Below are 12,539 nucleotides of genomic sequence, written 5' to 3'. Positions count from 1 at the left end.
GCATAACTACTGTATATCCTGATTCCATAGAGATTGCAGCAGTATACAGATAGAGGTGTATAACTACACTATATCCTGATCCCATAGAGATAGCTGCAGTATACAGATAGAGATGGACTCACAGTGTATAACTACTATATATCCTGACCCATAGAGATAGCAACAGCAGTATACAGATAGAGCTGGAGGGGAAGTGTATAACTACTATACATCTTGATCCCATAGAGATAGCAGCAGCAGTATACAGATAAAGCTGGATGGGAGATATATAACTACTATATATCGTGATCCCATAGAGACAGCAGCAGCAGTATACAGATAGACCTGGAGGGAAGGTGTATAACTACTATTTATCCTGATCCCATAGAGATAGCAGAAGTATACAGATGGAGCTGGAGGGGAGCTGTATAACTACTATATATCCTGGTCCCATAGATATAGCAGCAGCAGTATACAGATAGACCTGGAGGGAAGGTGTATAACTACTATTTATCCTGATCCCATAGAGATAGCAGCAGCAGTATACAGACAGAGCTGGAGAGGAGCAGTATAAGTATAGGTTAACTTAATTAAGTTAACCTGATTTGTGGGAGGCGTCTGGTCTTTATATACCCACCTGATCCATAGAGGTGCTGTCGGCAGTGTGCTAGACGTCCCCACCCTCCCTTTTCCCCTTTTTTCTACAGTCACTCTCAGGGTAGCCCCCTTCTTTAGGATACCTTTCACAGCCAGCCAGGCACAAACCCGGGGCCGGTGTTAGGCTTAGCGTGGCCCTAGGCAAAATTAAAAGTGGGGCCTCAAAAGACGTAATAGTGCACTAACCAGATTTGCACATTTTTGGTCACTTCAAATACCATAAAAAACATCTAAAAAGCTATTGAAAAGTCCCATCAAAACAAAAATTATACTGATAAAAACTACAAATCACAGCACAAAAAATGACCCTCATACCATACATCCCCATATACAGAAAAATAAAAGCATTACAGGGATCAGAATAGTACAATTTTAAGCATACTCATAAAGTAGTAAAAAAAAAATTGGGTCTAAATTGGGTATTGTTGTATCTGTATGGATCTACAAAATACAGATAGTGCACTTACAAAATGACGTTGTAATATTAAGGTTCTGAACCAGTGTGTGGTATGACACGGCATGTCTGCTACCCACCACCACTGCAAGCAGCCATTGCTCTTTGTGGTAGAGGGCACCACCACCATCGTGCCTGATCCTAAGGTGGAGAGGGTGGTGTGATGGAGTTCCATGCGTCCCAGATAAATTTGCGTCCGCTCCTCCCCTCGGGTCTCCGGACATTTCCAAACCGGCTCTTCAATGTACATTACTTGCCTCCACCTCTCCGCTTCGTATTACTGGCTCCTGCGTGTGCTGCTGCGGCCTCTGATCCTCCCACCTGCCTGACTGCCATCATCCTGACAGTTTTCTCACTCCCATCATCCTCACACTAAGGCCCCGTACACACCGCCATTGCCACCCATCGAGAACAGACGTTAAATTCTCTCTTTTTTTTCTGATGAATTTAACGGTCGTTCTTGTGACGGGGAGAAACGGGCAACAACGGGTCCTGGCGGCTCCCATTTACTATTATGGGGGGGGGGGGGTCGCCGGGTGCTGTTATTTTTTGACAAAAATAGCGGGAGAAAAAGATGGAACCCCATGTAGGGGACCCAGTCTCGCGGTCCTAGGTTTATGTCCCAACCTAGGAAGCAAACCGACTGGCGAGGCTGGGATGGAAAGATGCCGTATTGAGGAGCATCTTGTTAACTAACTTTACCATTGTGGTCGACAAGACTAATTAATGTCTGTATGTGAGCACACTCTTATTGTTACAGGTTACAAGCAACGTTTAAAGGGGTACTCCGCACCCCTAGACATCTTATCCCCTATCCAAAGGATAGGGGATAAGATGGCAGATCGTCGGGGTCCCACTGCTGGGGACCCCCGGGATCTCGGCTGCTGCACCCACCTGTACAGCTTCCACCTCACACCGGCAACACTAGAGGCTTCGGATCCCGACCACAATGGCGGACGAGCGTGACGGACCTCCCATAGACTGGCATTGAGGGGGCAGGCCGGGACGTCACACGGAGTCGTGACGTCACGCTCATCCGCCATTGTGGTCAGGATCCAAAGCCTCCAGCGTTGCCGGTGTGAGGTGGAAGCCATACATGTGGGTGCAGCAGCCGAGATCCCGGGGGTCCCCAGCAGCGGGACCCGGCGATCTGCCATCTTATCACGGATCCTTTGGATAGGGGATAAGATGTCTAGGGGTGCGGAGTACCCCTTTAAGTACAGAGCCTAACGATCTTGTCAAAACTGTAATAAAATGTATATAATCTGTTGTACATCAAAGTCATGGTGTACATTGTTTTCTTGGTGTTCGGCAGATCTCTATGGGAGGTATTGTGATCTATTCAGGAGAGACGACATTTCCACCTCATCGCCAGCACCGTGTACAATCAAGCAAGATACAAAGATTAAGTATCAATTAACTGTTAGTGTTACACATGGAGTCACTGAGTACATATATATATATATATATATATATATATATACAGTATATATATATATTCATGTACACATATCTGTCATTTCACTAGGGCTGTAGCAGTAACCATAAAACAGTCCACACTAATGTCTCTATAAATTGTCATATGTCTAATGTATTTTCTCTTGTGTCCTCGTGCTCAGGATACTTTCCTGGCCAGAAGGTATAACTGTAACCTGCTATGCACGTATCAATCAAAGGTAACAAATGTCTAGAAATGTCTAATCTAAATTATATATCTAGCGTTCTGGGGAGAAGTGTGTTATACCAATGGACCCCAGTAGCCAATGCATTGGGTAAAAAGCCTCCGGAAGCCCAATCTGTCTTACATTGTGTCAACAGTTACATAAAGTGTATTATAGTCAAGTGTAATGTTATCGAGTCATGTTCCTAAAATAGTCAAAAAAATTATGAGTCTTCAGAGCGTGTATGGACATTATACATGAACTCTTTATTTTCATTGGTCACACTAAGGTTCAGCCTGGAAATGGACATTAAGTGCAATGCTCCAGGACTGCATGCAGCCCCTGTGGCCATTTTGCTCCTCAGCCCTCCTGGACTGGGTCTTGAGGGCGACTTTATTCAAGTGGGGGAGTTTGGGATGATGTGGCCCCGTACTGTCCTCCTGCTCTATCAGGCAGAGTCCCCAGGGCTCCCCTGCAGCATACCCCCATTATGTATTTATAATTGCCTCATTTAATGTACTGTTGCTTTAATATTTGTACCACATAATTGTTACCCAGAGGGCTCCAGTGACCAGGTGACCCCCCCCAAGTGACCTATGGGCTCCATGCACAGCCCCCTATATAACCAGGGGAGGGGCTGCAATCTCTCTCTTAGCACATTGCTACTCCTGCTGAGGTCCAGTCCAGTCAAGTTGTTCCAGTGTCTGTGTCCATAGCATTGGAGGCCTCAAGCCTAAAGTCCTGCAGCCATAGGTCAGTCATCAGTAAGTCAAGTCATCTTATTGTCAGTCACCATCTCTGTCAAGTCAAGTCCATCTGTAGTTTTTCACTACTGATCCCCCATAACAGTGTGTCTACTACAGATCCCCCATAACAGTGTGTCATCTACAGATCCCCCATAACAGTGTGTCTACTACAGATACCCCATAACAGTGTGTCATCTACAGATCCCCCATAACAGTGTGTCTACAACAGATCCCCCATAACAGTGTGTCATCTACAGATCCCCCATAACAATGTGTCATCTGAAGATCCCCCATAACAGTGTGTCATCTACAGATCCCCCATAACAGTGTGTCATCTACAGATCCCCCAGAACAGTGTGTCATCCACAGATCCTCCATAACAGTGTGTCATCTACAGATCCCCTATAACAGTGTGTCATCTACAGATCCCCCATAACAGTGTTATCTACAGATCCTCCATAACAGTGTGTCATCCACAGATCCCCCATAACAGTGTGTCATCTACAGATCCCCATAACAGTGTGTCATCTACAGATCCCCCATATCAGTGTGTCATCCACAGATCCTCCATAACAGTGTGTCATCTACAGATCCCCCATAACAATGTGTCATCTACAGATCCCCCATAATAGTGTGTCATCTACATATCCTCCATAACAGTGTCATCTACAGATCCCCCATAACAGTGTGTCATCTACAGATCCTCCATAACAGTGTGTCATCTACAGATCCCCATAACAGTGTGTCATCAACAGATCCCCATACAGTGTGTCATCTACAGATCCTCCATAACAGTGTGTCATCTACAGATCCCCCATAACAGTGTGTCATCTACAGATCCCCCATAACAGTGCGTCATCTACAGATCCTCCATAACAGTGTGTCATCTACAGATCCTCCATAATAGTGTGTCATCTACAGATCCCCATAACAGTGTGTCATCTACAGATACTCCATAACAGTGTGTCATCTACAGATCCCCCATAACAGTGCGTCATCTACAGATCCCCCCATAACAGTGCGTCATCTACAGATCCCCCATAACAGTGTGCCATCTACAGATCCCCATAACAGTGTGTCATCTACAGATCCCCATAACAGTGTGTCTTCTACAGATCCTCCATAACAGTGTGTCATCTACAGATCCCCCATAACAGTGTAATCTACTGATCTCCCATAACAGTGTGTCATCTACAGATCCCCCATAACAGTGTGTCATCTACAGATCCCCCCATAACAGTGTGTCATCTACAGATCCCCCATAACAGTGTGTCATCTACAGATCCCCCCATAACAGTGTGTCATCTACAGATCCCCCATAACAGTGTGTCATCTACAGATCCCCCCATAACAGTGCGTCATCTACAGATCCCCCATAACAGTGCGTCATCCACAGATCCCCCATAACAGTGTGTCATCTACAGATCCCCCATAACAGTGTGTCATCTACAGATCACCCATAACAGTGTGTCATCTACAGATCCCCCATAACAGTGTGTCATCTACAGATCCCCATAACAGTGTGTTCATCTACAGATCCCCATAACAGTGTGTCATCTACAGATCCCCCATAACAGTGTGTCATCTACAGATCCCCCATAACAGTGTGTCATCTACAGATCCCCCATAACAGTGTGTAATCTACAGATCCCCATAACAGTGTGTCATCTACAGATCCCCCATAACAGTGTGTCATCTACAGATCCCCCATAACAGTGTATCATCTACAGATCCCCCATAACAGTGTGTCATCTACAGATCCCCCATCACAGTGTGTCATCTACAGATCCCCCATAACAGTGTGTCATCTACAGATCCCCCATAACAGTGTGTTCATCTACAGATCCCCCATAACAGTGTGTCATCTACAGATCCCCCATAACAGTGTGTCATCTACAGATCCCCCATAACAGTGTGTTCATCTACAGATCCCCCATAACAGTGTGTCATCTACAGATCCCCCATAACAGTGTGTCATCTACAGATCCCCCATAACAGTGTGTTCATCTACAGATCCCCATAACAGTGTGTCATCTACAGATCCCCCATAACAGTGTGTCATCTACAGATCCCCCATAACAGTGTGTCATCTACAGATCCCCCATAACAGTGTGTCATCTACAGATCCCCCATAGCAGTGTGTCATCCACATAGCCTCCATAACAGTGTGTTATCTACAGATCCCCCATAACAGTCTGTCATCTACAGATCCCCATAACAGTGTGTCGTCTCTAGATCCCCCATAACAGTGTGTCATCTCTAGATCCCCCAGAACAGTGTGTCATCTACAGATCCCCCATAACAGTGTCATCTACAGATCCCCCATAACAGTGTGTCATCCACATAGCCTCCATAACAGTGTGTCATCTACAGATCCCCCATAACAGTGTGTCATCTACAGATCCCCATAACAGTGTGTCATCTCTAGATCCCCCATATCAGTGTGTCATCTCTAGATCCCCCATAACAGTGTGCCATCTACAGATCCCCCATAACATTGTGTCATCTACAGATCCCCATAACAGTGTCATCTACAGATCCCCCATAACAGTGTGTCATCTACATATCCCCCATAACAGTTTGTCATCTATAGCTCCCCATAACAGTGTGTCATCTAGAGATCCCCCATAACAGTGTGTCATCTACAGATCCCCCATAACACTGTCATCTACAGCTCTGGGCTGTGCTGTAGACTGTTTAGATTTCTTCACCCCCACTTATATGCCATGAAGCAGCTTTATGTCCATATAAATGAGGAAACACTGCAGATGCTTCATCTCCTGCCAAGGCCATAATAGCAACATTGAGATTTCGGTGGGGCAGGGACCTTGGTTACTGTATGAAAAGCCTCATTATAACCCCCACAGCGGTGCTCTTCATGACCACAATGCACAGTTCTATGGAGAACGCTGCAGGGTCACACGTCTTTTAAAACATGGCCTTGTCAGTCACAGCCCTGAAGTTCAATTGCAGCTGAGTTTATTATTTAGCGATATCACAATGGGGGTATGTGTGGGTTTTTTGGCAGGAGGCAAACTCAGCTCTGCTACATCTGTGCCACCCAAAGAACTAGAGAGCCACAGGTTGGGGAAAACTGGCCATTAAATAGTGGTTTTGTTGATACTGTAGACCAGTAGTCTCCAAACGGTAGCCATCCAGATGTTGCAAAACTACAACTCCCAGCATGCCCGGACAGCCAACGGCTGTCCGGGCATGCTGGGAGTTGTAGTTTTGCATTGACCATAGGTCCACAGCTTGAAGACCACTGGTCAAGACCAGCTCTAAGGGTAAATTCCATCACATAAACGACTTTTGTGCTCATGTAAGTAGCCATAGCGCTGTGCCAGCTCTGCCATGTCTGTTGTCCACAATGGCCGCCTCATTCGTTATCTCTTCGACTTCCTCCCCCCTTTCCCTGGTCTGATAAGCTGAGGACAAATCTGGGAACCTCGGCTGTAAGCGGGGTCCACACAGAGGTCAAAGGTTGCCCAGGATGTGGCCAACCAGCAAAATAGTGCCAAGTAGTGCCCCATAGTGCCAGCCTCATAACAGAGACCAAAGTGGTAGACTATGTAATGCCCCATAGTTCCAGCCTTATAGGAGTGTCCTCACTGCTAGACTAAGTGGTGCCATATACTGCCAACCTCACAGTAGTGGTGCCAGCCTCATATTATAGACTAAAGGGGGTAGACTCATGGTATTGCCTCAAAAGTGCTAGGCTAATAGAAGTGCCCACAGTGCAAGACTTAGTGCCATATAGTGCCAGCCTCAGTGTACTGGTGCCAGACTTATAACAAAGACCAAAGTAGTAGAATAAGAAGTGCTCCATAGTACCAGCCTCATAATAGAGACCAAAGTGGTAGTCTCCCTGTATTGCCTCATAGTGCCACCCTCATAGGAGCGTCCACAGTTCTAGACGAAGTAGTGCCATATAGTGCTAGTCTCCTAATAGAGACCAAAGTGGTGGACTATTGGTATTGTTTCATTGTGCCAGTCTCATAGAAGTGTCCACAGTGCCAGACTAAGCAGTGCCCCATAGTGCCAGCTTCATAGAAGTGTCCACAGTGCCAGACTAAGCAGTGCCCCTATAATGCCAGTTTCATGGGAGTGTTCTCAGTTCTAGACTAAGTAGTACCATAGTGCCAACCACATAACAGAGACGTAAGTCGTAGACTCATGGTATTTCCTCATAGCGCCAGCCTAATAGAAGTGTCCACAGTGCCAGACTAAGTAGTGCCCCATAGTGCCAGCTTCATGGGAGTGTCCTCAGTTCCAGACTAAGTAGTACCATAATAGAAGTGTCCATAGTGCCAGAGTAAGTAGTGTCATTTAGTGCCAGCCTGACAGTAGTGGTGCCATTCTCATAACAGAGACCAAAGGGGTAGACTCGTGGTATTTTCTCATAGTGCCAGCCTATTATAAGTGCGGTGGCCCAGTACATAAATGGCCCTTCTGTACACTGTTTGGTCCTTTCAGGTGGACTCAGTCCCAGTCCCCTGGCCCCACACTCCTCAGTACTCTCGTCACACTATGGTTCATACAAAGGGTTAATGTGTTGTCTTTAAGTGAATATGTCTTTAAGTCCTGTTGTTAAGTCATGTAACCAGGGAAGGTGTCAGTGACCAGTTGACTTGTGGGTGACCTATGGGAGTCCTCCAAATTGCTCCTTAAATACCAGGGAGGAGCTAGTTAGTACAGTCAAGACCTGATAGTGTCTGGTGTCCTAAGGGAGATCTAGGCCTAACCACGCAGCCGCGCTTCCATCAACCGTGTACCCCTTCAGGTGAAAGTCAAAACCTGCTAAGCAACCACAGGGGAGAAGTCTAGTCAGTCATAGTCAAGTCTATTAAACTATCAAGTCTAAAGTCAGCGTGGGATTGCATAATTAAGTCCAAGCCCACTACAAGTCCCAGCGAGCCCGCAAGTCTCCTAAAGTCACTGGTCATCTCCTTGGGCCTAACAGAGCAGTAAAGACTATAACACCTGTCTGCCTCAGTAAAGCTGCCGTTGTTCCGTAACCTTGCATCGGAGTGATTGTTTGCCCTGCACCTGGCCCAGGAACCAGCGGCCATACCTCAGCTGGTGTAGAGGATAACCAAGCCCTGGCGTCACGAACACAAGGGGTTAATACCATCTGCCCCTAGGGTAATCACATCTGCCCTTTCATCGCACCCTCACCACATAAATGTCCACAGTGCTAGACTAAGTAGTGCCATATACTGCCAGTCTCATAACAGAGAACCAAGTGGTAGACTCATAGTATTACCGCATAATGCCAGACACACAGAAGTGTTCACAGTGCTAGACTAAGTAGTGCCCCATAATGCCATCCTCATAGTAGTGTCCACAGTAGTGGTGCCAGACTTATAACAGAGCCCAAAGTGGTAGACTCATAGTATTATCGAATAATGCCAGACACACAGAAGTGTTCACAGTGCTAGACTAAGTAGTGCCCCATAGTGCCAGCCTCATAGTAGTGTCCACAGTAGGGGTGTCAGACTTATAACAGAGACCAAAGTGGTAAACTTGTGGTATTTCCTCCTACTGCCAGCCTTATAGAAGTGTCTATAGTTCTAGACTAAGTAGTACCATATAGTGCCAGTCTCTTAACAGAAATAATAGTGGTACCCTCATGGTTTTGCATCATAGTGGAAACTCTCATAGGAGTGTCCAGTGCTAGACTAAGTAGTGCCATGTAGTGCCAGCCTCACATTAGTGGTGCCAGACTTATAACAGAAACCAAAGTGGTAGACTCATGGTTTTGCATCATAGTGCTGGCCTCATAGAAGTGTCCACAGTGCTAAACTTAGTAGTGCCATATAGTGCCAGTCTCTAAGTAATGGCACCAGACCTGTAAGATGAAAGTGGTGAGTCTACCAAACTGGTAGACTCACTGTATCGCCTCATAGTGCCAGCTTTACAGTAGTGCCGGTGAAATTTCCATTATTGTGCCTCACAGTGCCTAACATCCATAGTACCAGCCTCATAGGAGGTACCAAAGTTTCAGACTCATTGTAGCGCCTCATAGTGCCAGAGTGATTGTAGCGCTTCATAGTGCCTGCCGGACTCATTGTAGTGCCTCATAGTGCCAGACTCAATGTAGTGCCTCATATTGCCAGACTCATTGTAGCATCTGATAGTTCCAGACTCATTGTAGCGCCTCATAGTGCCAGAGTGATTGTAGCGCTTCATAGTGCTATTGTGATTGTAGTGCTTCATAGTGCCGGACTCATTGTAGCGCCTCATATTGCCGGACTCATTGTAGTGCCTCATAGTTCCAGACTCATTGTAGCGCCTCATAGTTCCAGACTCATTGTAGTGCCTCATAGTTTCAAGCTCATTGTAGTGCCTCATAGTTCCAGACTCATTGTAGTGCCTCATAGTTCCAGACTCATTGTACCTCCTCATAGTCCCAGACTCATTGTAGCGCCTCATAGTGCCAGAGTGATTGTAGCGCTTCATAGTGCCTGCCGGACTCATTGTAGTGCCTCATAGTGCCAGACTCAATGTAGTGCCTCATATTGCCAGACTCATTGTAGCATCTGATAGTTCCAGACTCATTGTAGCGCCTCATAGTGCCAGAGTGATTGTAGCGCTTCATAGTGCCATTGTGATTGTAGTGCTTCATAGTGCCGGACTCATTGTAGCGCCTCATATTGCCGGACTCATTGTAGTGCCTCATAGTTCCAGACTCATTGTAGCGCCTCATAGTTCCAGACTCATTGTAGTGCCTCATAGTTTCAAGCTCATTGTAGTGCCTCATAGTTCCAGACTCATTGTAGTGCCTCATAGTTCCAGACTCATTGTACCTCCTCATAGTCCCAGACTCATTGTAGCGCCTCATAGTGCCAGAGTGATTGTAGCGCTTCATAGTGCCTGCCGGACTCATTGCAGTGCCTCATAGTGCCAGACTCAATGTAGCATCTCATAGTTCCAGACTCGTTGTAGTGCCTCATAGTGCCAGAGTGATTGTAGCACTTCATAGTGCCTGCCAGACTCAATGTAGTGCCTCATATTGCCAGACTCATTGTAGCATCTCATAGTTCCAGACTCATTGTAGCGCCTCATAGTGCCAGAGTGATTGTAGTGCTTCATAGTGCCATTGTGATTGTAGCACTTCATAGTGCCGGACTCATTGTAGTGCCTCATATTGCTGGACTCATTGTAGTGCCTCATAGTTCCAGACTAATTGTAGCATCTCATAGTTCCAGACTCATTGTAGCGCCTCATAGTTCCAGACTCATTGTACTTCCTCATAGTTCCAGACTCACTGTAGCGCCTCAAAGTTCCAGACTCATTGTAGCGCCTCATAGTTCCAGACTAATTGTAGCGCCTCATAGTTCCAGACTCATTGTAGCACCTCATAGTTCCAGACTCATTGTAGCGCCTCATAGTTCCAGACTCATTGTAGCGTCTCATAGTTCCAGACTCATTGTAGCGCTTCATAGTGCCGGACTCATTGTAGCGCCTCATATTGCCAGACTCATTGTAGTGCTTCATAGTTCCAGACTCATTGTAGTGCCTCATAGTTCCAGACTAATTGTATCGCCTCATAGTTCCAGACTCTTTGTAGCGCTTCATAGTTCCAGACTCATTGTAGCGCTTCATAGTTCCAGACTCATTGTACTTCCTCATAGTTCCAGACTCACTGTAGCGCCTCATAGTTCCAGACTCATTGTACCTCCTCATAGTTCCAGACTCACTGTAGCGCCTCATAGTTCCAGACTCATTGTAGCGCCTCATAGTTCCAGACTCATTGTAGCGCCTCATAGTTCCAGACTCATTGTAGCGCCTCATAGTTCCAGACTCATTGTACCTCCTCATAGTTCCAGACTCACTGTAGCGCCTCATAGTTCCAGACTCATTGTAGCGCCTCATAGTTCCAGACTCATTGTAGCGCCTCATAGTTCCAGACTTATTGTAGCGCCTCATAGTTCCAGACTCATTGTAGCGCCTCATAGTTCCAGACTCATTGTAGCGCCTCATAGTGCCGGACTCATTGTAGCGCTTCATAGTGCCGGACTCATTGTAGTGTCTCATAGCTCCAGACACATTGTAGCGCCTCATAGTTCCATACTCATTGTAGCGCCTCATAGTGCCCCATAGTAGTGACCACAGTCCTGTATTTATTGTGATGTGAATAGTTATTCCTTATCATAGGTACCCCTGTACTGATGTAAAACGCATGATGCCAACCTCATTATGTATGTCTGGATGGTCATAAAGGGTGCCATCGGACATCTCGCAACCCTCTCACCCCTTGGTTGATGTGCCCTTGTACATGGGGCAGGACTAAGACTGTAAAGTATGTTTTCTTACAGGTTCCAGTAGTGTAAGGATGCTGTGTGGATGGTGTGGTGGACCCCAAATGGTAAAATATAGGAAAATACCCCTAAATGCCGCCCCGCTGACTGGTGATCCAGCCCCGTGAGGGGATGACGCTTCATGAGTCCAGTAGATGTTGGGTCAGCAGTGATGGGGTTAATAGTTAACTGCAGCGTGGATATCGAGTGGTTAATAGGATGTATTGATGGCGCTGCCCCATCTACGGGGAAGTTATCGATTACCGCTAAACAGCCGTCAACTGACCGCGGATCCGACCACTGTGCGCGCAGCAGGTGTCCTGACACAAAACATCTCTATGGACACTTTCTATTATACTTTATATTGATCATTTCCAAGATGGCCATTAGTGAATGGAACAAAAATCATTGAAACCCTGTGAAGATGGGACAATTGTACACACTATGGGGGAGATTTATCAAAACCGGTCCAGAAGAAAAGATACTGAGTTGCCCATAGCAACCAATCAGATCACTACTTTCATTTTTGAAAAGGCCTCTGAAAAATGAAAGAAGCGATCTGATTGGTTGCTATGGTAGCAACTTTATCTCTGGACAGGTTTTGATAAATCTCCCCCACCGTATATACAGTTCAAGCTAGGGTGTAACTCTACACAGTGCGTCCTCAGCTGTTGCAAAACTACAACTCCCAGCATGCCCGGACAGCCGAAGGCTGTCCGGGCATGCTGGGAATTGTAGT

Source organism: Hyla sarda, chromosome 6 (assembly GCF_029499605.1).
Source record: "Hyla sarda isolate aHylSar1 chromosome 6, aHylSar1.hap1, whole genome shotgun sequence".
Classification (NCBI taxonomy): Eukaryota; Metazoa; Chordata; class Amphibia; order Anura; family Hylidae; genus Hyla; species Hyla sarda.
The sequence above is the reverse complement of the archived record's forward strand: the minus strand, read 5'-3'. Positions refer to the sequence as shown.